The sequence below is a fragment of the Scyliorhinus canicula genome, chromosome 3, assembly GCF_902713615.1.
Source record: "Scyliorhinus canicula chromosome 3, sScyCan1.1, whole genome shotgun sequence".
Lineage (NCBI taxonomy): Eukaryota > Metazoa > Chordata > Chondrichthyes > Carcharhiniformes > Scyliorhinidae > Scyliorhinus > Scyliorhinus canicula.
In genome coordinates, this window is record NC_052148.1 from 232,292,143 (window position 1) to 232,318,216 (window position 26,074).

Consider the following 26,074-nt stretch of genomic DNA (forward strand, 5'->3'; position numbering starts at 1 on the left):
AATACTGTATATCCCTCGATATTCAGGGCTCCCTGGATTTGTTGGACCCATCCTTTATCTTGATTGGAAAGTGTTGGCCCTGTATACTCCCTATTTCCTTCTTGAATCCACCCCACTGTACTGTCACAGATTTACCTGAAAGTGTCTGATCCCAGCCCACTCTGGCCAAATTATACCTGACCTTATTAAAATCAGCCTTTCCCAGTTAAGGACATTGATCTCAGGCTCATCCTTGTCCTTTTCCATAACAATCTTGAGTTATGATCACTTGCTCAGCTTCGTTACCGGTGAAGTCCAGGACCGACCCCTCTTTTGTACATACTGGCTTCTGGATGCATTTCAAGAATTCCGCTTTCTCAGGGCAGCACGGTGGCGCAGTGGTTAGCACCGCTGCCTCAAGGCGCCGAGGTCCCAGTTTCGATCCCGGCCCTGAATCACTGTTAATTTGTATGCTTCTTCTTTGAATCGAATACCACATCTAATTTCCCTTAAATCCATGGTTTGTCCACAGATCCCTTTCTACTCTTGCGCCAAATAGGAATAAACAACTTTTGGAATTCAGCTATTGGTTCCTTGAATGCCTGCCATTGCCTGTCCACTGTCCTTCCTTTCAGTAATGTTACCCAGTCCATCATAGCCAACTCAGGTCTCATGCCATCATAGTTACCTTTTTTGAGTATTAATACCCTGGCCTCAGAATCAACTACTTCATTATCCACCTTGATAAAGAATTCTATCATATTATGGTCACTCATCCCCACAGGTTGTTTCACAACTATGTTGCCAATTAATCCTTTCTCATTGCACAACAAACAGTCCAAGGTGGCCTGTTCTCTTATTGGTTGCTCAATGTATTGGTCCGTATACACTCCAGAAATTCCTCCTCTGTTGTACTGTGACTAATTTGACTCACCCAATCAATATACAGATTAAAGTCACTCATAATCACAGAGGTTCCTTTACCACATGCATCGTTGATATCCTCTCTAATGCTATTCTCAACATTAACACTACAATTTGGGGGTATGTGTACCATCACTACGAATATTCATTTGCTCCTTGATGTTTCTTATCTCAACCCAAACAGGTTTAATATTGTCGGTGCTAATATCTTTCCTCCATATTGTATAAATATCTTCTTTACTCAACAATGCAACTCTACCATCTTTCTCTCTCTGTCTGTCCTTCCTAAAAATTGAATAGTCCTCAATGTTTAGTTCCCACCCTGGGTCACCTTGGAGCGATGTCTCCGTAATCCCAACTATATCAAATCCCTTCACATCTATCTGTACAACTAATTCATCGATTTTGTTTTGAATGCTCCGAGAGTTCAGGTACAAAATCTTAAGGCTAGTCCTTTTAATGTTCCTTGTCCCATCCCTACTATTTTTTACTGTGTCCACAGCTGATTCTGGCTTTTTATTTGTCTGACTATCACTTTTTTAAGTCTCCTTGCTGTCTCTTACCAGTCCAGATTGTATTGGTCCCACCTGCTCAAGAACCGGACCTAATGCGGCAGGGATCTGAAACCCTTCACCTCACCCCATCTTTTCAGCCATGTATTCATCCTATACATCCTGTTGTTTCTACACTGACGAGCACATAGCACTGGTAGTAATGCGGAGATAACTACCTTTGAGGTCTTACTTTTCAACTTGCTTCCGAGCTCCTTCTCTTCTGCTTTTTGGACCTCATCCCTTTTTTGACCTATGTCGTTTGTAACAATGATGTGGAGATGCCGGCGTTGGACTGGGGTGAGCACAGTAAGAAGTCTTACAACACCAGGTTAAAGTCCAACATGTTTGTTTCAAACACAAGCTTTCGGAGCACAGCTCCTTCCTCAGGTGAATGGAGAGGTATGTGTACCATGATACCTGGCTGTTCGCCTTTCCCCTTCAGAATGTCCTACAAGCAGTCTGAGACTAGTGTTTAAGTGGACAGCGCTTACCCCTAGTAACCATCCCTGCAGACTTTTTGGCCCCTCAAGGGTCCAAGGTACCTGAGATTAACTGAGGATGCAGGAGTCATGGCAACTCCCAGGAAACTGAGCAGAAATGTGCAGTTTCTGCTTTTGATCATCACTCACCAACTGCACGTTGACGGAATGGAATCCCTTGCTGTCGATGAACATCAAGGGTTGCTGAAAGGGAGTCCGTATAGACAAATGGGTGAAGTCTATTGCACCGTACACTTTTGGGGACCCTGAGATAGCCGAGAAGCCCATGAATCTCTGAGCATGGTTATCCTCATCCAGAACAAAGTTCACATAACATTGGGCTCTCCTGTGAAGGGCTTGTCAACTTCTGAATGAAGCGATTTGTTGTTGATTGGTTGGCAGCTGCTCGTTAAAAAGACCCAGTTGCAAATAAATAGAGTGTCACCATCACTTTCAGGGCCATTGGCAGAGGGAAGCCTTCAAATCCACGTGGTGTCAGGTCATCTCAGAGCATGTGGCGTATGTGGTGGACCGGACCTCTGGGCAATTGCAGACTTGCCATCCACTGCCCCTCACTCATGTGTAGAAAGGAGACTCATGGACAATGGACCCTTGGTGTCGTGAATCCCCTTCACTAGCTATGCATCAGCTTCTCAGCCTCCTTTTGATGCTTAAGCTTCCCCTAGCCATGTCCCCTATGAAGTGCCTCCTGCTGGAGCTGTGAACCACTGCCTCTTTCCATAGAATTAGAATTCCTGTAGTGCAGAAGGAGGCTATTCATCCCATCACGTCTGCACCAACGCTCTGAAAGAGCACCCTACCTAGCCCCACTCTCCGACTCTCTACCCATAACTCCACCTAATCTGCTCATCTTTGGACACTAAGGGCAATTTATAATGGCCAATCCACCTAACCTGCACATCTTTGGACTGTGAGACGAAACGGGAGCACCCAGAGGAAACCCATGGCGACACAGGGAGAAGATGCAAACTCCACACAGACAGTTACCCAAGGCTGGGATTGAACCCGAGTCGCTGGTGCTGCGAGGCAGCAGTTCTCACAACTGTGCCACTGTACCACCTACATTGAATGACGAAAAGCTCCCTTGACAATTGGATCCATTCTCATATCTCTCTGAAAAGGTGTATTGAAGAGCAAAATGGTTAAAGGGTGCAGAAAGAAGGATGTGAACGACAGACCAATGGGAGAAGTTGGGCAGCCATGCATTGGCAGCTTAGATTGCGTTCTTCATGGCCCCTTACCTCAGGCCCCAGAAAACACATAGAAGTGAGCAGCATTCCATTCCACAAATGTGATATCTGGAGCCCTGTGGGGGGGTGATAACTTGTGAATTTCATCATTGAACCAAGATGGCTCTGAACGTGACTCATTGACTCGGCATAACTTTAAGCATTTGTTTACTAATGGTGAGTGAATGGAATTTACTTTGTGTTACAGACACCTGGTCAGCTCTCAGCAGTGGCTAAGGTGCTGGACCAGAGCTGCAACTTTTAAAAGTTTTAATAAGGTGTGGAAAGATCAATTCATTCTAGGAGCAATAATATAAGAAATGGGGCTTGGTTGTTTTATTAAAAAAAACTTTATTAAAACAAAAGAAAAGAAAACAATATTTTAACTTGCAAACTTCAATCTAACAGTAACAGATTACACGCCAATGCTTGGCCTTAACACACTAGTTCCCATTAAACAGCATTTAAAATTAACATGCAGCTCTCATTCCACTTACACAGTTGGGCAAATATGATACTTGCATTTGCAAAGTAATTTTTCTAAATTCTGCCTCGGTGACAACTTTCATGGCACCTCGGTAACTTTTCAAAGTCTTATCCCTGAACCTGGTCAAAACAGGATTCTTTCTCTTTCTCTGTTTTAGCGCCGCCCAGCCGCTCAAATAAAGATTCTCTGCGGAGGTTTCCAAACTTGAACCCCTCATCGTTAGCCTGGCTGTTTGATTGCCCACTCCCATTTATACAAAATAACAGAGTCATGCTACTGATATGTAACAGACCTCCCATTGATGGGCAAAGAGGTCGTCAGACTCTGTAGAGGGCTATGCTGATCTTCAGGTAAGTCCAGGTAAGTCCAGAGTGATTCACGTGTGTTTTTTTCGCAGGCGTGGAGAATTCCGGCCCTTTTGTGTCTTTCAATCTCTTCAGTTTTGCAGCTTATCACATACCTTCCTTTCGCCTTTGTCCCACCCGATCAGTCTGTGGTTGTACCGGTTGCTTGATTGGAGTTCTATTGTCCTGGGAAAATGGGCCATTAAAATGCAAATGAGCGGGGGTTTCAATCAAGTCTGGTTACCTGTGTTTCAGATACACATAGGCTCTGTATCTGTCTGAGTCCTGGGTTGGCCATAATTCCCATGGTCCTTTGCAGGTAGCCACCTTAGATGGCTATGTTCCGTCCTCTTGATCCTGAACGCGAGGCGTGGTGGATCACACTATCAATCCCTGTTCATCCTTGGTGGACCGGTCACCCTTGGTCAAGGCAAGGTTCTACTCTACTCTATTTTATGGATTGGGACATTTAGCTAATATTCCATGAATACATTCATAAATTAATTCATCTCTAACGGTTACTATAAATTAAGTCACTGTAACGTTTAATTTATCCGCACAGTTGATCTCTAGCTAACGCTATCTAAGCTACTCTCATGCTGCTGGTGAATATCAAAAGAACTTATATACAGCACAAAATTTAAAACAGCAGCATCACATTTCTACTTAATCCTAATAAAGTTAAAGAGGTACATGGTTTATTTTAGCAGCGATTGTTACATGAGTTCAATTTTGTTGAATTCCAAAGAAGAAGGATCGGACTGTATATATCGGGGAGCGGGAGGCTTTTGCTCGCCACTTACAGAGTTGGAGTGTCTGAATGACACTGCAGATTATTGCAATTACTAGAAAGGCCTCTAAAATGCAAACGAGCGGGGGCTTCGATCAGGTCTGGTTACCTGTGTTTCAGGTACACATAGGCTCTGTGTCTGTCTGAATCCTGGGTTGGCCATAATTCCCATGGTCCTTTGCAAGTGGCCATCTTAGATGGCTACAATATTTCCGGTGTTTCCCATTGTTATTTCGGATTTCTAGTATCTTCAGTATTTTCCAGCCATCTTTTTCCTCAGTTGCAATGGCTATGCAGATTCCATTACTCTTGCCAGGGAAATCGATGCTTGCATCGAGGTAAATTATAACCACTTTTACAGCTGGGATAAATGGGCCACGTCACGTGCTTTCTTCCCCCATAGCCTTATTGAGTCAGTGCTAATGTAATCCAACACTTCTTCTGACCATGCAAATCAGTCACAATTACTCTTTTATGTGGACAAGTTTAGAATGTTTAAACTTACCCTCACTGAAAAAAAGAAGGTAACAGTGGCGCAATCCCCATATTTAACATGTCAAAAGTATGGAAGATATAAGCATGTTATGGACATTAAATTATGAATACTGAAAAATAAAATATGAGAACAATATTAGTAATCATCAAGTGAGACTGAAGATTAGAAGCAATTTTTCTAAGGTTAATAAGGTGGCACTGTGGTACAGTGGTTAGCACTGCTGCCTCACAGTGGCTGGGACCCAGGTTCAATTCTGGCCTTGGGTTTCTGTCTGTGTGGAGTCTGCACGTTCTCTACGTGTCTGCGTGGGTTACCTCCGGGTGCTCCAGTTTCCTTCCACAGTCCAAAGATATGCAGGTTAGGTGGGGTCACGGGAATAGAGCAGGGGTGTGGGCCTAATGGGGTGCTCTTTCAGAGGGTTTGTGCAGATCTGATGGGCTGAATGGTCTCCTTCACTGCAAGGATTGTATGGCATATAGGGAATAACCTTTTACAAAATATATTTTGAGTCTCCAATTATTTCTTTCCAATTAAGGGGCAATTCAACATGGTCAATCCACCTACCCTGCACATCGTTTGGGTTGTGGGGGTGAGGCCCAGGCAGACACAGGGAGAATGTGCAAACTCTGCACCGACAGCAACCCAGGGCCGGGATCAAACCCGGGTTCACAGCACCATGACACAACGGTGTAAACCACTGCGCCACCTTGCCACCCTGGGAATAACTTCTGACTAAAATCAACTATTGCTATGTTGATTAAATGCTCTGATATAGTGAACTATTTTAAAGGGGGTTAACAACTTCGACAAAATACCACATGAAGGGATTTTTTTAAAGAAGTAATGCTCATGGCAACTAGTTTGTTGAGATGGGCCGAAGCCAGCAGCAAAACATTAACACCACTTTATCTGGACTGCCGCCTCCATGTAACCAGGGAAAACCTCATGTACCAAACTGAGTAACCTTTGGCAATGCACACTCCCAGGGCTTCCTTTGGGAGCCCAGGTCTTAATGTTGACAAAACGTGTGAAAAAAAATCAGGCACTGTTTCCAAACAAACACTTCTTTAGTTTCTCAATGATTTCATTATAGTCGCTTGAAGTTACAGGCTGTGAAGTTGCTAGAAGTGCCAAATATCACTGCTGAGTGAAACTGGTAAAATGTGGTCGAATTCTTTTCTTGGGAACCAGTTTCTATGAAATTATTAAGGGATCTCCGCTGTGCACCAGTGACTGTGCCTAGATATGGAAATTCCCTCATTATATCATGCTGATTGTGACCTGGTGCAGTTCCACTAGAAAGTGTGAGCTGAATTTTTCGCTCTGGGCCCAAGTCCATTGGCAGCAGTGCAAAGTCAGAGTGTATTCTACTGGAGATTGGGGTGGGTGACTGCGCGAATCATCTGCTGCTCACCTGATTAATTATGCAGCAGGGGGAATTACGCCACATTGCTTGGCTGGCATTCAGTGGTGTTAATGCCTCCCTGCTTTCGGCTGGCCTTGAGTGTACCCTTATACCTTTTCCTTTGGCCACTCTGAGAGTGTTGGCCAATGGAGAGCTGGGAGGAGAGAATCTGCTGAGGGAGGCAGTTTCTGGACATCCGGATGCAATGGTCTGTCAGTCGGAGTTGGTTGCGCAGGAACAAAGCTTCCATACTGTTAGACGCAGCTTCATGGAGAATGCTAGTGTTTGTCAGGCAGTCCTCCCATTTGATCCCCAGGATTCAATGCAAGCACTGCTGATGGATGTTCTCAAAGATCTTACTGTGACATTGATAGACAGTCTAGCTTTCACTACAGTAGAAGCGGGTGGTCAACGCAACGGCCTTATGAACCAGGAGCCTTGTTGACTTCCAAGGATCCCCATTGTCAAAGCAGGCTGCCGAGCTGGCAGGGCAGATCATGACCATTCATGTGCCCTGGGCAAGGATGGCCACCTGAAGGATCCATTGAGTACAACATGCTTAATCTCCGCAAATGGGAACCTGAGGGTGAGGCAGTGGACAATACAGGAGGCAGCTTAGGCAGTCACTCATTCCCGCCTCCCTCAATTCCGGTGGCCAGCAAGAAAAGGGTGAGGCCGTACCCCATACCTCAACTCAACCACAGCCCACCCCCCCTCCTCCCCCAACCCCCCCACACACCCCCGGAGACCTCAAAAAAGAATGAGGACAATTTCTCACTTGTATAGCCATCGCAGCATTCATCGTCACCCTGTATCAGCCCAGAGGCACACACCTCGGTGGATCATAGATCCAGTTTAGAATCGAGCCCAAATAAATTGGCTGGGAAATCTTTGGGGTTCTGTCGTGAAAGCGATTCTCCTTGCCAATTTTCTCCTCTCTGCTTTATGTAGGCGATGCTTTAGGCCCCAACACAATGAGGACAACATCTGTGGTGGCAATCTGAGCTATCTCTTTCAGGCTATTGCTTAGATACTTGCTGAGGAAAAGGAGTCTAGGGAGGCACAGTGGCACAGTGGTTAGCACTGCTGCCTCACAGCGCCAGGGACCTGGGTTCAATTCCTGCCTTGGGTCACTGCCTGTGTGGAGTTTGCACTTTTTTCCCATGTCTGCGTAGGTTTCCTCTGGGTGCTCTGGTTTCCTCTCACATTCCAAAGATGTGTAGGTAGGGTGGATTGTTCATGCTAAAATTTCCCCTTAGTGTTCAAAGATGTGCAGATTAAGTGGGGTTATAGGGTCACGAGGACAGAGTGGGGGAGTGGGCCTAGGCAGGTTGCTCTTTCAGAGGGTCGGTGCAAATTCGATGGGCCAAATGGCCTCCTTCTGCACTGTCGGGATTCTATCGATTCTAAATCTAGATAATTGCAGCTACTTGTGATGTTGTGAGTAATGGAAGAGAAAAACTGGAAAACTGGAAGGAAAGGAAAGAGACAATGGCTGACGGAGAATCAGCCACTTGTCTTACATCAGTTCCGATCTTTGTTTTCAAAGTCAGTGAGGGTAAATGAGAAAAGGGTGCTGATTCGTTATTTCCCATTTTACATGTTTGTACCAAATCAAAATTACTCATCTTGGGTGCGATTTTCTGGTCGCATCCGTGCCCGAGGACATGGACCTTTAAATAGTCTGTCCAATTGTCCGTCCCCCTCCTGACCTCAAAAAGACCACAGAGCAACTAATTCAAACTCTCCGATCCCAATCTCCTCCAAGGGAAACAGATGGTCCACAGCATTGACCATGGACCCCAAATCTTCTTTATGGAGAAAACAAAACACTTCACAAGCTGCGCCAACGGAACTCAGCTGACCTCAAACTTGAATTCCCAAATCCCATTAGAAACATTTCTTAGTGTCAGCATATTGCAAAGTTTAAATTTAATTCTTATCATCAGGACTTTCTACCCTCATTTTTATGATATCAAAATTAGGACAGGTCTAATTACCTATCAGTTTGGCAAATCAATGCTTGCTGAGGTAAAATGCAAGTATTGTGGATCCAATCCTACAGTTGGCATTTGAAAGACAACCTTGTTGAGGCTTTTAAACATCTTAGTGCTAATCCCAGCATTAATACTACTAATATAATGTAACTAAAACTGTTCAAGAGCCTCTCATTCTTCCTCAAATCATTTTCCATTTGGCTTTAATCCCATAAGAGGTACATTAGCGCTCCTGGGAAAAGGGATGATGAAGATGATCTAAATGGTCTTCAGTATCGCTAACTTTTGTCTGACATGTAGGTTGTGTTGTACTCATCCTGTCAGCGAATGTGTGTTTAATAATTAAAGGAAGCGTGAAGTGAAAGGCCAAACTGATTTATTATAACTGAAAATAAAGCCATTACCACGGTTGACAAAACAAATGTCAAAGCCCAGGGGCGGAATAGTCGGAGAATCGCCCGGGGCCGGCGTCAATCCCGCCCCCGCCATGTCCCGGATTCTCCACCCCCGAGATTCAGCAGGGGCGGGAATCGCGCCGCGCCGGACGGCGGGCCCCCCGCGGCGATTCTCCGGCCCGCGATGGGCCGAAGTCCCGCCGCTAACAAGCCTTTCCCGCCGGCGTAGTTTAAACCACCTCTGGTATCGGCGGGATTGGCGGCGCGGGCAGGCTCCGGGGTCCTGGGGGGACGCGGGCGATCTGATCCCGGGGGGTGCCCCCACAGTGGCCTGGCCCACGATCGGGGCCTACCGATCGGCGGGCGGGCCTGTGCCGTGGGGGCACTCTTTTTCTTCCGCCTCCGCCATGGCCTTCACCATGGCAGAGGCGGAAGAGACCCCCTCCCCTGCGCATGCGCCAGTATGACGTCAGCAGACGCTGACGCTCCGGCGCATGCGCGGATTTATGCCGGCTGGCGACGTCCTTTCGGCCCCAGCTGGCGTGGCGCCAAAGGCCATTCACACCAGCCGGCGGAGTGGGAACCACTCCGGCGCGGGCCTAGCCCCTAAAGGTGCGGAGAATTGGGGAGGCCCGACGCCGGAGTGGTTGACGCCACTCCAATATGCCGGGATCCTCCGCCTCACCAGGTAGGGGAGGATCCCAGCCCAGGACTGTCAGGAAGTGCCGGTCCAGGTCTCAGAGCAACATTTAAAGGTCCCTCAAATCCCTTACCCCCTCAAGAGCAAATCATCCCCCTCAGACCTGCAGCGATGAGGCTTCTTTCATTGCTTCGCACAAGGCCTTGAGTTGGAGCCGGGTCGGGGGCTGTGAAATGGACTGGGAATCGTTGCTTCTTTGCTGAACACTTATCTTCGATGCTGTCCTCAGTCAGAGAATCAATTTCCTCAGTCTCCATTTCAGTCTTCCGAGTTGGGAGACAGCAGGCTGAACCTGGCACGCAGTCATTGTCCGTTAACAATTCCATTAGTGTGACTCCCGTCGTTATGTACAGCATGGTTCTATAATCAAAAAGGAACCAGGCCAATATCATATCCAGGGAACCAGCAGGCTGTTTATTCATTCCGGTTTTAAACGTTTGAACTTCCCGTTTGGCCAGGCTATTAGATGATGGATTGAATGGTGCCGTTCAGTTGTGTTTACTGCCCAGGAACTAATGGCCTGACCTGACACACCTCGACATGGTACCGTTTAGCACTGGTTTCTATGAATGTGGACCAGGCGTAACGGCACATGGGGGGGGGGCATCCATGCCATCAGAGACCCCCAGGTGGTCGAGCTTTGGGAAGGGTGGTACCCTGGCAAAGTCACGTTAAATAGTGGTGGCAGCATTATCAAACACCAGACTAAACGCATCCAAAACGGGACGCTGCTTTTGTCCCATTAAATGACTCCCAGAGTGTTTGCTGATAGGAGCTGTTGCATCACCTTCATGAAGGCTTCATCCTGTGGCACCTGCCATGACCATTTCTGGTGTTCTGGTAACATTGTGTGCAGGGGTGACAATAAAGTGGCCAGGATTGGGATAAATTTCCCATAGTAGTTTGCGAAGCCTAGGAAAGTTTTGAGTTAGAATCATAGAATCATAGAATTTACAGTGCAGAAGGAGGTCATTCGGCCCCTCGAGTCTACACTGGCCCTTGGAAAGAGCACATTACCTAAGCCCACACTTCCACGCCATCCCCGAAAACCAGCAACCCCACCTCACCTGACCTTTATGGACACTAAGGGCAACTTAGCATGGCAAATCCACCTAACCTGCACTTCTTTGGACTGTGGGAGGAAACCGGAGCACCCGGAGGAAACCCGCTCAGGCACGGGGAGAATGTGCAGACTCTGCACAGACAGTGACCCAAGCCGGGAATCGAACCTGGGAACTTGGGACCCTAGAGCTGTGAAGAAACAGTGCTAACCACTGTGCTACCATGCCATCCTGTTCTGTCGTATTTTGTTGGGTCGGTGCCTCTTTGATGGCCTTAACTTCATCCTGCATGAGATATAAGTCTTTTTTATCGACTCAATACCCTACATAGATCACTTTGCCTGTCTGGAACACACATTTTCCATTTTGGGAGAATATGGAGAATGTTCACCATCATGTGTTGAAAAATGGTGCTAAAATGGTAAAAGGCCAAACAGGTTTATTTTAAATTGAAAATAAAGCCGCTACCATGTGCACAAAACAAATGTCCCAGCTCAGGACTGTCGGGACCTGCCAGTCCGGATCTGGGAGCTAACTTTAAAGGTCCGGCTAACGAGCCCCAGCTGGGCGGGCCTCCTCCTGCTCACCATGGGATTTGTATTCTATGATGCCCAAGGAGAGATCAAACAGCGATCACCCATGCTCCTGGTGAGGGTTAACACAGCGTTTAAACAATATGACCAGAATTTTCCCAGCTCCATGGAGGGGGCTTTGGAAGGTGTGGGAGCGGAGTTCTGACAAAAACGTGTTGGGCCAGCTCCCCAATCTGTTCTTGCCCCCTTGTACTTTTCCCAGATATCGTCTTCCAACATCAATGGCTTCCAGCACCAGTGGGTAGTCAACAGTGTATTGAAAAGTTCAATTAGCCCCAATTTTGGTGATTCGATTACAATTTCTGAATCACATATGTCTGCGACTCCGCCCACAGCTTGTCTCCTGACAGGAAGTAGGAGGATAATAATAATAATAATGAGAGCGAGAGGTGAGTGTACCATAAGAGGTATCTGCTGATGCTACTTTCAAGGAGTCAAATTGTATTTTGTACTACTTCCGCTAGAAAATGCATTCAACTGAAAATGATTCACCTGCAGAAGGATCAAACAAATAGTGCAGGATGTCAGGTTGTGGCTTTCAGTTCGAGCATCTGTAATTATTTTGTTATTTATTCAAGGGTTATGGATTTTGCTGGCTGGGCCAGAATTTATTGTCCATCCTTCGTTGCCTTTGAGAAGTTGGTGCTGAGCTGCATTCTTGAACCACTGCAGTCCATGCGATGTAGGTACACCTACAGTGCTGTTAGGGAGAGAATTCCAGGATTTTGCCCCTGTGACAGTGAAGGAACAATGATATGTTTCCAAGTCGGGGTGGTGAGTGACTTGGGGGGAAACTTCCAGGTGTTGAGGTTCCCAGGTATCTGCTGCTCTTGTCCTTCTAGGTGGCTGTTGGTTTGGAAGATGCTGGTGAAGAAACCTTCATGAGTTCCTGCAGTGCATCCTGTAGATGGTACACGTAGTTGCTGCTGTGGATTGGTGGTGGGGGAATTGAATGCTTGTGGAAGGGGAGTAATCAAGCGGGCTGCTTTGTCCTTGATGGTGTCAAGCTCCTTGAGTGCTGTTGGAGCTGTACTCATCCAGGCAAGTGGAGAGTATTTTATCACACTCCTGATTTGTACCTTGTAGGTGGTGGACAGGCTTTGGGGAGTCAAGGGATGAGTTATTTGCCACAGAATTCCTAGCCTTTGACCTGCTCTTGTAGCCACAGTATTTATATGGCTAGTCCAGTTCAGTTTCTGATCAATGTTAACTCCCAGAACGTTGATAGTGGGGGATTCAGCGATGGTAATGCCATTGGATGTCAAGGAAAAATGGTTAGATTCTCTATTGTTGGAGATGGTCAATGCCTGTCATTTATATGGCGTGAAAGTAATTTGTTACTTATTAACCCAAGCCTGGATATTGTCCAGGCTTTGCTGCATTTGGAAATGGACTGCTTTACTATCTGAGGAGTTGCGAATGGTGTTGAACATTGTGCAGTCATCAGTGAACATCCCCACTTCTGACCTTACGATGGAAGGAGGTCATTGATCATTGGGATGAACTTCTTCGTTGGGCGGCACAGTAGCACAGTGGTTAGCACTGTTGCTTCACAGCTCCACACTGGTTCCCTGGTTCGATTCCCGGCTTGAGTCACTGTCTGTGCGGAGTCTGCACATTTTCCCTGTGTCTGTGTGGATTTCCTCCGGGTGCTCTGGTTTCCTCTCACAAGTCCCGAAAGACATGCTGTTAGGTAATTTGGACATTATGAATTTTCTCTCTGTGTGTCTGAACTGACAGCGGAGTGTGGCAGCTACGGGATTTTCACAGTAACTCCACTGCAATGTTAATTAAAGCCTACTTTTGACAATAATAATGATTCATGTTATTCCACATGTCCACAGGAGGCACAGGAAAGCTTACAATAGGTTATTCATGATTCATGCATGGCAACATCTGCCCCAGAGAACCCTCTGGAGGAGCACCCTGCACTGATAGAGTTCCCACAGCTCTTAACACAGCAATGACTGGGAGAATATTCTAATACAACTCTTTGCTCCATGTCACAGATACAGACTGCTATACAGTTAGTCAGTACACATAATATTGTTTTTAAATTCTGATCTTACCTACATAGATTTATTGTTAAACCTTCATCCAAAAGCCTGTCTGTAACCTATTAACTTCAAACTATCTGTTCTTCTAAAATGTAAGCAACCTTGCTGGTGAATGCTGATATTAGGACATTGAGACATAGCATTTGACTAGCATGTCATTTTACTCTAATGCAGAGGTGTTATGTATATCCCACATTTTACTCAATGTATTAATTCACTCCTACATTGATGAAGCAACTGCAGGTGTCCTGGTACTGAAATGATTCACCACCAACAACGAAAAGAATCTCCCTTTGTGCTCGGTATGTCTCCAACCAGTCGAGAGTTTCCCCCAATTCCCATTGACTCCAGTTTTGCTAGGGTTCCTTGATGCCACACTCGGTCAACTGCTGCCTTGATATCAAGGGTAGACACTCTCACCTCACCTCTGCAGCTCAGCTCATTTGTGTATAGTTGCACCAAAGCTGTAATATGGTCAGGAGCTGAGTGGCCCTGATGGAACCCAAACTGACCGTCCGTGAGCAGGTTATTGCTAAGTAAGTGCTGCTTGATAGCACTGTTGATGGCCCCTTCCACCATTTCACTGATGATGGTTGAGCAAACTGATAAGGCGATAATTGGCTGGGATGGATTTGTCCTGCTTTTTGCATTCAGGACACACCTGGGCAACTTTCCACTTTGATTGGGAGATGCAAGAGTTGGAGCTATACTGGAACAGCTTGGCGAGGAGCACAAGAAGTTCTGGAGCACAGTTTCAGTATTATGCCAGAATCTGGCCTTTGCAATATCCAGTGCCATCAGCCATTTCTTGATATCATGTGGCGTGAATTAGACTTTCTGAAGACTGGCATCTTTGATGCTGGGGATCTCTGGAGATAGATCATCCACCCAACACTTCTGGATGCAGATTATTGCAAATATTTCAAACTTATCTTCTGCGCAGATGTGCTGGCCTCCTCCATTATTGAGGATGGGGATATTTATAGAGCCTCCGCCTTCAGTGAGTTGTTTAATTGTCTGCCACTATTCACGGCTGGATGTGGCAGGACTGCAGAGCTTAGATCTGATCCTTTGGTTGTGGGATATTTTAGCTCTGACTATTACTTGTTGCTTATGTTGTTTGGCACACAAGTAATCCTGTGTGTAGCTTCACCAAGTTGACACCTCATTTTTTAGTATGCCTGATGCTACTCCTGACATGGCCTCCTGCACTCTTCATCGAACCAGGATTGATCCCCTGGCTTGGTGGTAATGGTCGAGTAGGGGATATGCCAGGCCATGAGGTCCAGATTGTGGTTGAGTTCAATTCTGCTGCTGCTGATGGCCCACAGCGCCTCATGGATGCCCAATCGTCAGTCCCAAAATCTGTTCAAAGTGTTTCCCATTCAGCAGTTGTTGTGCCACACAGCACGATGGAGGGTAAACTCAAGGTGAAGATGGGACTTCGTCTCCACAAGGATTGTGCGGTGGTCACATCTACCGTTACTGTCATGGACAGATACATCTGTGGCAGGCAGGTTGGTGAGGATGAGGTCAAGTATGTTTTTCCCTCTTGTTGGTTCCCTTACCACCTGTCGCAGACCCAGGCCGGGATTCTCTCCTACCCGGCGGGGTGGGGGGGTCCCGGCGTAGCGGAGTGGCGCCAACCACTCCGGCGTCGAGCCTCCCCAAAGGTGCGGAATTCTCCGCACCTTAAGGGGCTAGGCCTGCGCCGGAGTGGTTGGCGCCAACGGCCTTTGACGCCCGGCGTTGGGGCTGGCCGAAAGGCCTTCGCTGGTTCGCGCATGCGCCGGTGCGTCAGCGGCCGCTGACGTCACCACCGGCGCATGTGCAGTAGGGGTGGTCTCTTCCACCTCCGCCATGGTGGAGGCCGAGGAGGCGGCAGAAGAAAAAGAGTGCCCCCACGGCACTCTACACCAATCAAGGGTTGATTCTACACCCTTGCGACTTTGCCATCCCCAGTGTAAAATTAAAGTGCATAGGATTAGTCGTAGTGTATTGCGATCGATAGAAAATTGGTTGGCAGGCAGGAAACAAAGTGCGGGTCCCAACCTACAAGGGGGGTCACGGGCCGGTGCAGAACGATCAGTCACGGCATTGCTGCGGTCGTCCTGAGGCCACTCTTAGCATTTAAATTGAGAATAGCGGCCGCTACCAACTTTTAAATGAGAACAAAATGAAGCTGTGTGCAGTCTTCTGGCCAGAAGTGGCAATAGTGAGCAGGTCACACACCCTGCACGTACACTTTATGTCAAGCACCCTGTACCTACATGGTCTTGATGCCAAATTATGGAAGAGAGCTTCTTCCATTTTCTAGCTGTTAGCAAGCCAGATAAGAGGACTGTGAAGATGGATAATTTTGTTACACGGAAGAGATGACCAGAGACTCAAGTAGACAGTGGGCAGGATTCTCTCAGCCCGGGGCCGGGCCGGAGAATCACCGCGACCAGCGTGTATTGCGTCACGCCACCCCGACGCCGGGACGCTATTCTCCGCAGAGTTGGGCCGAGCGGCCGTAACAGAAACTCTGAGTCCCTCCGGCGCCGATCTAATCTGTTCTCAGCTGGCAGGAACTCAGCGTGGAAGGGTCCGGGGGCAACCAGTTGGGGGGGTTCGACCCTGGGGCCTCCATTGTGGCCTGGCACGCGATCAGGGCCCACCAATCAGTGGGCCGGCCTCTCGCGCTGGGGGCCTCCTTTCCTCTGTGCTGGCCCCTTTAGCTCTGCGCCATGTTGCGTTGGGGCCGGCGCACAGAAGGAGCCACTGCACATGTGCAGGTTGGCGCCGGTGCCACTGCGCATGTGCGGGCCCTGCGGCACCCAGTTGATGCCGGAATCAGCAGCTAGAGCGGCGCGGGCCACTCCAGTGCCGTGCTGGCCCCCTGTAGGGCCAGAATTGCTGATCCTGAGGCCATGTTGACGCCGTCGGGAAATGCGACGGTGTTTCCGACGGCGTCAAGACTTAGCCTCAGGATCACAGAGTCCCGCCCAGTGTACCTACTAGCCAAGATCTCACATCTGAATCTGCTGGAGAGACCAGCTCAGGAGAATCCACAGCAGGACAGAACAGTGCTCATGTTAGCTCTGTACAGAGCTCCAGGGCCTCTGGTGGAAAGCCTACAAAGAAGAAACTTAACTCGGGAACAAAGCAGTATAAAGATGATCTCTTGGGGTATGGTTTTGTCAGCTGTGTCAATGCAAATAAGGATGCAAAGCCTATGTGTGTTATATGTAGGGAAGCACTGACAAATGAAAGGAGAAGTTTCAGGTTTTGAAAGAGAAGTGGTGGGTGAAGACCTCTTAGGTTGAGACCCTAGAATCAGTTATTATCTTATAGAAGACTCCAAATTCAAAGAGTAAGCTGCTGTACCTGACCTGTGGCAGCACATTAAAAGCAGGTCAGAAGTCCATGAGGCTGCCAACATTCTGGAATCGCATCTCCCAGGAGTATCCAGTGTTGAGTAAAACAAGCATTTTGTTGCTATTGCCCTTCACGATGACCTACATGTGTGAGGTTGGATTTTCCATTTTAACTAATGATGAGGACAGCACAAAGGAACTGGCTGACCTCTGTACCTGATATGCACATTGCTCTCCCTGTGAACCTGATTGGAGCGAGATCCAAGCAAGCTCCCCTTTCACATTAAAGGTAAGCGAACGTGGCGTGGGTCACCAAGATTGGACGATTCTCAACCGTGAGTCCCAGGAATAAGTTTGAGAAACACTGGGATAGATGCAAGAAGGGTATTCCCGATGGTGGGGGTATCCAGAACCAGGGGTCACAGGATACAGGATACACAAGTTAGGACTGAGATTAGGAGAAACAGTTAGATATAGCACTTAGTGCGAAGGATATGGACTGGTCCAAATATGGCATTGGAGCATCACATCAACTGGTAGGCCTGTGTGACAAATTGACAGGGTGAGTTCAGATCATCCCAACATAGACAGGGGACACCAGGATGAACACCTTTCTCAAGATGCTGCACTGCATCTGTGAGGAATATTGTATTGTATTCAGCTACATTAAATAATTATAATAATCTTTATTATTGTCACAATAGGCTTAAATTAACACTGCAATGATGTGAAAATCCCCTAGTCGCCACATTCCAGCCCCTGTTCGGGTACACTGAGGGAGAATTCAGAATGTCCCAATTACCTAACAAGCACGGCTTTCAGGCCTTGTGGGAGGAAACCGGAGCACTTGGAGGAAACCCACGCAGACACGAGGAGAACGTACAGACTCCGCACAGACAACCCGGGTCCCTGGCACTGTGAAGCAATAGTGTTAACCACTGTGCTACCGTGCATCCACATTTTGCATCCATTATTGTTTAATAATTACTCCAACATCAATTTCCTTATAATTCTGCTGATGGCCTTAATTAACTCACTTCCCAATCATGTCAGTGTTATTCTCCAGTAAGGAAATCATCATAATTTCTCAGCCAGCCTTCAATGGTTGTTGTTTCAGTTCTCTTTTTGATTGTCAGTAATATTATCATTTTGTCGAGGTTCAACCGTTGTGTAGTTATTACTTTCGAGTTTTACGACTCGTCGCATCTATGTGTTAACACATTCAAGTAAAATATCCTTGGCCGCTTCTCAGAACTGAGGCGGTACAGGAGAAAGTGGACTCCCAGGTGTGACTAGTTTTTCAGGCTGCTTTGCAGCCTAATCACTGGTCTTACAAAAGGATTTCCTGAGGCAACTGTGACAGGGTGTGTAATCTTCCTTTCACTCACCTGAATATAGAGCTCCTGTTCCTCCTTGCCCACAGCAATACTGCAGACTGCCGCCAGTCCGTGCATGCTCCACTTCCTATTTGACTTCACCATGCGCCCCCCCCCCCCCCCCCGAACGATGACCCCCCCCCACCTCAACCACCTAATCCTCCGAAACCACCACCATTACCGCAGCTCCTCCTCCCAGGGCTTGCCATCACTTGGGCATCCACCCAAGCCAGCCAGTCTTATCTAGGGCTCAGTTGACATGGTGCATCAGGATGCCCATCAGCTTATGAAAGTCAACAAACTTCCATATGAAAACAATGTTCTCAAAATATTTGCCTGAAGGAAAATAACGTTGTTGGAAATCAATGAACAGCGTAGAGTGGCAGAACAAGTGAAATTTGCTTGTTGCAGTTCTTCTGATGTTAAGCGGATTAACCTGGTCTAAGCCAGACTAAAAGCCACACCACGAAGGCACATTTGGGTGTTAACTGTAAAACTGCCAGAGCCGAGGCTTGGGCAGGCTGTCAGTTCCAGAACCTAGATGAATTCTAAATGACTGTCAACACTAATCCGCATCAATTGAGGGGTCAGAAAGGATAGACATTCCTTTTGCGAATCTGGGTTCCTGTTGAGAGATTTGTTTAACTCACAATACAATAGGTGAATGAAAGACGTGTGAACTGGGAGGGATTCTTCAACAAAACACTTAGAAAGAAAGAGACGCATTTGAATGGGACAAATGTTCATATTGCTTCGGGTAACGAAAGGGACAACATAAATGAAAGGTCGCAACAACAGTCAACAACAATAACAAATATATACAGCCTTTACAAAGACTGAGAGCTGCCAAACTGACCAAGTGCGGTTCAACATAGATTTACATAGAATTTACAGTGCAGAAGGAGGCCATTCAGCCCATCGAGTCTGCACCGGTTCTTGGAAAGAGCACCCTACCCAAGGTCAACACCTCCACCCTATCCCCATAACCCAGTAACCCCACCCAACACTAAGGGCAATTTTGAACACTAAGGGCAATTTATCATGGCCAATCCACCTAACCTGCACATCTTTGGACTGTGGGAGGAAACCGGAGCACCCGGAGGAAACCCATGCACACACGGGGAGGATGTGCAGACTCCGCACAGACAGTGACCCAAGCCGGAATCGAACCTGGGACCCTGGAGCTGTGAAGCGATTGTGCTAGCCACAATACTACCGTGCTGCCCATATCGATGTCCAGCTGTCCAGATCGATTCTTTGGATGCAGAATAATGATTATTGAAGAAACCAGAATGGAATTGTATGGACACGCAGATCTGTAACAGGAAAATATTTTTCCATTGGCAGTACATATCTCACCCCTCCCTCGCAAAAAGTCACTTTTCATGTGGTTTCTTATCTTGGAGGCTGCTGCTACCCGCACCAGAAATCGTATGAGGGCATTTAACCTTTCACACCTGCTCTGCCATTCAATGAGATAATGGTTGACCTGTGGCCTAACCTCATAAACCTGTCTTTCTGCCATATCACATAATACCTTTGGTTAACAAAAATCTATGAATCTCAGGTTTAGGATGAATAATTCCTGTTTGGGGAATAGAGTTCCAAATTTCTACCACCATGTTGAAGTATTTCCAACTTCACTCCTGGAAGATCTGGCTCTGATTTTTAGGTTAATGACCGCTCATCCTAAACACCCCAACCAGTGGAATGTTTTGCTGCACTTACCCGATCTGTTCACCTTGATAACTTCAAACTACATCTTACCTTTTAAATTCCAAACAAAAAGAAACTTGTGTGTCTGTAACCACTTCTCTGAATGTCCCGGCTGCTCCCTATCGTATCCATCAGCTCCGGGTACCTCTGTACCACGGGCTCATCATCAGGCTGGGACCCAGCTGGATCCTGGGATCCAGCAGCCCTCCAACTGCTGTGTCGCCCGGGGGTTCCTGCTTCCACCTGTTGCGCATCAACAGTGTGGTGCTCACCAGATTGTGTCCCCGAAGCCTGTCCACCAACATGTCCCACCAAGGTGTGTGTATCTGCGCTGGTGGAGAGTGGGGATGACAGCTGTGCCACAATTACAGATGCACCTTCGGAGCTCCCCTCGGAAGTCTTCCCCTCTGAGTCAAAAGAGGGGCCGCCCGGGATGGGCGGCGCCGTTGGCTGGGGGACCTGCAGGAGAACGGACATGTGGTCAATGGGAGGGATGGGTCAGTCAGTAAGGCAATCACTATTCATGTTTAACGGGTCCTCCAGGGGGAGCACAGTGGTTCCTCACCTCTACGGCATCCGTCAGCCTCTGCATGGCTAACCAAAATGTCCTCGGCCACACCGGTTGCCTCTGGGGCCCGCTCCTCGAAGGAGCTGAGAATTCTTATGTCTGGCAGCCCTCCACCAATCTGGGCCCTCTCCCGATGATTATGGGAGAGCTTTTCCTGAGGAGACACATGGAGGCCATTGTTAGCCACATGCGTCGTTCACAGTGGTGGGAGAGGGGGTGTGAAGGAGGGGTTGTGGGGGTGGGGGGTGATTGAGGAAGGTGTGGGGTGGAGGAAGGGCTGGTGGTCACATGGGGAGTTGGGGGATGGATGCTCTCTTGAGAGGGGGGCAGGATGGGGGTCTACTCAAATGTGCTGCCCAGTGTAGGCCTATCCTCCTGGTCACACTCCACGAGCTGACAGCTGCCGCAACCTTGTCCCAGGCAGCACTGGTTGCGTTGTGGCCACTCTCTTGGACCCTCGGGGGAACAGGACATGCCTCCTGGTCTTCACAGCATCTAGCAACCTCTCCAGATCAGCATTTCCCGCTGCAGAGGCCACCGGGAATTTACGCAACCCGGGCAAAAGGTGGCTTCCTGATGTTTCGTGTCACAGTGAGCAGGATGTGTGTCCCATCATCATATCTGGGCACCATATTTAAGTGGTGCTTGGACAGCAACTTACCCACCATGCTGATTGAGGAGATGCCCAGAAGGAGACATGTAACTACGGCACCCAAATTCAGCAATGTCTCCCTGGGCACCCTCCTGGACCAATGGAGGCTGGGAGCGGCTTTGTCTTTTTAGTGAATGGGAGGAGGAGGCTGAGCAGAGATACAAACCTTGCTTGGCAGTAAGTCTCCTGGGCAATCAGTGCTCAGGGCCTTCACCAGAGGCCTGTCCTGAAATGTGAAAAAGGGATGAATTACCTCATCCGTGCCACCAGGGTAAGTGAACCCTGAGCTGATCACACTCACCTCAATGAATGGTACAGGGAACATGAGCAGCAGTGGCACACTGATAAGATGATCATAGCTCCACTGTAGTCCAACCATTCTGCAGGTAGAAAGTTCATTCTGGACCCTCACCCTTCCACACAGAGAGTTCATATGCTGCCTGGAAGGTTGGTGGGAGGAGGGGGGTGGCGGAGCGCTCTGGCACTGAAAGCACCAGCAAGCACCCCAAATGACATACGTCATTGAGCCTTATCCTTCTATCTGCATGTTTTCACTGGTCTGGAGGATGCTGCCCAAAAACCTTCTGGACAACTTGCAGTGCATCAATCTCATGGCACACAATCCAGGGGGTTATTTGTAAAACTGGAAGTATGAGAAAGGTATAGGAAAATGCTGAATAACTGCTCTCAACTCCACCTTCTGTCTTTGTGCAGAAATGAAGCTATGGTCAGGGAGAGAGCGGAGAGACAGGAGAGGATCAGCCACAGTTGTAAGAACTGACTGACTTCAAGTGGCAGGCAGCCCGGCTGACAGGGTGGAGTGGAACAGATCCATCAGAGATGGAGAGATATGGCATGCAGCTTCCACCCAGTAAGGATCCATGCATGTCATAGAAGCCTCAGGGTTTAAGGATGCCTCCATGTTGTCACTAGTGGTCTCCGCTCTCTCTCATACTGGTACCAGCAGGAAGAAGGCAAGGCCCGAGATTCAAGAAGTCCTGTCCAGAGAGGAGTGAGGACATCGCTGATGAACAAAGTACACTTGTAGAGATGTCACAGCAGACACTTCCACCCTCCACCAGCCCAGAGACACACACTTCGGTGGTTATTAGTTCTCGTTTAGGAATGGTCTCACATTCTGTTGGTCTTGAGCGGGAATCTCCGTTTTTGAGGCTAAGAGCTGGATTCTCTGATTTTGAGGCTATGTCTGGATGTGTCTAGTATCACAACCAAAATGTCGGTGCCTCCCCCGCACTGATGCTCCACCCGGTGGGGGGATAGCAGCCACGCCACATAAAACCCCCGGCTTTACCTGCAGATACGGACGGAGAATTGCTGCGTCCATAGCTGTGCATGCGCTCGGCGGGGACCTACAGTGATTGCACCGTACAACATGGCGCCGGCTGCGCACAGACCCGGCCTGCCTGATAGTGCCCCTTTGTAACCCCCCTCGCCACCCCCAGACCACCACCCACCAGTCCCCCCAGCCCCCGCCGAAGACTCCCCGGCCAGCGGAACGGCTCCCCCCCCACAACTGTCACAGTCCGCAACCGCCATGCGAGGTTGACGAAACCTCAGACCACAAGTGATTAACACCGTCGGATAGTCGGCCCATCCGGTGTGGAGAATCGGGGGAGGGCCTTTAAGTGACGTCCTGAGGCCATCGCAATGGCGTACGGCCTACTCACCGATTACGCTGTTTTGGAGGGGGGGCGGAGCATCCAAAAACAGGCACTGCCCCCGATTTCATCGTCAAAAGGGATTCTCTGGCCAATCGCCGAATGCGATTTCGGCGTCGGCAATCGGAGAATCCAGCCCTAAGTGTTGACACCAGCAGAGAATCCGTGGACTTTTACGACAGAAAAAACGGCACTGCACCTGGACCAATTCTGCTACAGCTGAGGGGCTAGCACTGGTGCCGTTTGGAACACAATCGATTCCAATGAAAAGCGGTACAGGATTTGCCAGGCCCGTGATTGACACTCAGGAGGCTGACAAGTTGCAACCGCACATACACATTACACTCACTACACATACTTATCCCAGCTAAAACAATGGCACTGGTTGCACTGCAGTGTGTCCATACAGCTGATGGGTCATCTGGGGCTAGAAGGCACCCGGGGGTGCCCTGAGGGGGCACCTCTATGACCTGTGGCACCAAGTTCAATTTGGGCTGTTAGCGGTGTGCGCAGCGGCATGGCTGCCTTGCCGGCTACGGTAATGGTGTTCTGTGCCAGTCCATCGCGACTCCATAGCCCACCTCCTGGCCAACCCCCGCTACTTCCCCCAGCCCTGGCAGAAGCCCCCGACCAGGCGCACAACTATCAGCAAACTATGGTGACGTTGGACACCTTCCGTCCTCCCCTCTCTCCCTCAGCTGTCGGTACGCCGGTTTCACGATTTTTGAAAGCACATGTTAACCGCGCCGTCGGGAACTCGGCCAATCGGAGGCCCCGGAGAGTTCCAGGTTGGGCCCACTAATGATATGCAAATGGTGTCAACTGTACGTGTGGAGTGAAACACATTGACATCAATTTCAAGGTGATGGAGAATCGCGATTTAGCGTCAAATCGGCGCCTGTCGCTATTTTGCCATCAGAAGCTATTTTCCGCCCAATTGCTCTTTCTGACTTTGGTGTCAGCTAACGGAGAATCCCGCCCCAGATGTCTGCAGTAGGAGGAAGCAGGGTCAGCCAAGCACACCAGTACTCGCAGGATTGCTGGATAAGAGGCATCTGCGAGGTTCGAGTCTGCTGAATGACATCTGGACTCAGCCTTCCAAGAGATGCTAGAGATAGGCAGCAAGAGGTAGTGTGAAATCAGGCAGGGATGGCAGAGACCCTCAACAGGGTGGCCTGTGAGGTGGAGGAGTCTGTCCACCTGCTGGCTAATGAACTGGTGCCAACCTGTGTGTGCATGGAGGCCTCCCTGAGGAGGGTGGCGGACTTCATGGAGAACTTGGTCTCCTACTGCTCAACCAATCTCCGAACCAGGTCAATAATTTGTCTTCAATTCCATGGACTTCTTGTAAAGTCCCTTATCAGGGGCTTTACCAAATGAGTCTAGAAGCCCACACAACTGATATCAATACAGTCTCCTGGTCACTACTTTGAATGCCTGTTCAAAATATTCAATCAAGTTCACTACATAATACATGCTTCTGAATATGTTACGCTAACAGGGAAGTCATTAATCATAAAAAAAACTACAAATTAATGTTGCCGATTTCAGTAAATGGAAAGTTTAAATGGGTTTGTATGAAACCACTCCGTCACTATTTCAGTAGAGTCATTACCTCATTGAAAATAAATGGGTTAACTCCTCTGTTAAAATGGTGAATGAACAAAAATCACATGAATGCGTTAAATGTCTGCTAAAGTCACAAAGTGATTTATGGCCTTAAGTTGTTAAACAGGTCTTTCACTGATATTTTTCTTTTGAGGTTTGTCATTTTTGCCAAGGCTGCTACTGGTAGGCGTATGTAAAACCTTTCTTTATCGAATGCATCTATGCATGGAATTACTATTTAGTTATGACCCATGGTTAACAACTGAGGCATGTTTCCTGGAATATTTTTGCATCATTTCAGGACAAATACGCTCCAATGTGCTGAGAGTGTGCTGGAAAATAACACTGGCCAACAAAGTCTGCTGAGTAGGAAAACAGAACAGCTTCGAAAGAATGGACTGTGATCATGCTCTTTGTTTCCAGCATTCCCCTCATATGTGCTCTCTGATAGTTAGTGGCTTCTTCCAATGTTTTAACCACATGCGAACAACAGGTCAGCCCCTTCAGATGGCTGCTTTTATAAGTGGTCCAAAGGCAGCAGATACCTGGCACCACCACCACCTGGACATTTCTGTCCAAGCCACTCACCATCCTGACTTGGAAATACATCGCCGTTCCTTCACTGTCGCTGGGTCAAACTCCTGGAACTCCCTCCCTAACAGCACTGTGGGTATACCTACTGCAGGGGCTGCAGCAGTTCAAGAAGGAGCTCACCACTACCTTCTGGAGGGCAATTAGGAATGGGCAACAAATGCCAACCGTGCCAGTGATGCACATAAGCCATTAGTGTGCCTACACATCTGGAACGGGGACCACGGTGTGTGTAAGAGCCCTTTGAGGATGTTCAATCCCTGTATGTGACTGCCATCCCAAATTGTTCACAATACTGACAAGCACTATTGACAATTTAGGGATCTCTGGTCCTGGGCAGAACACCAGGATATGTTTGAAGAGAGGCAGTCGGGAAATGCCATGAAACCAGGAAGCAGTAGCTCTCTGCATCAATCTGGACAGTGATATGATGCCCATTGTTCAGAAGTACATCTGCCCTTTGATTGAGACATTTAGTTGTGAAAGGACACAGATAGACACATGTCTGTCATTACCACATGAGCAGTAACTGGACAGACCAGATTGTCTCCATGTTGTAGAAGCTGGCAGACCTTCCTTTCATCAATTTCAATGGTAAATCAGGCAGGATGGTGAGTGGTTTGACAATCCAATCCACTGAGTTACTGTCCTAACAGTGAAGGTAAAAATGGTTCCCAGTGTTCCTCCCAATTGGCTTTTTTCCTTTAGCCTTACCCTGTGAGGCTCTACTGCCTCTTCTTCTTCATCCTACTCCTGTTCTACCTTTATTAGCAGGGCTCATGTGATATTGGCCATATGGAACAATGTGATAAAGGCTGATAGAAATAAATGGATCACACGATTTCCATACCTGGAACTGCTGAAAGGGAATTTGCAGCTTCTCTCAGTAGCAGGGCAGAGGGCATGAATGCAAATATTCCCAATGCTGTCACTAATTCTAAATGGGTAAGTCTGTAACAAGCACAAGTGGAGCATGAGATTGGGAGTAGACATCTCTCTGGCAATTTTGTGCGC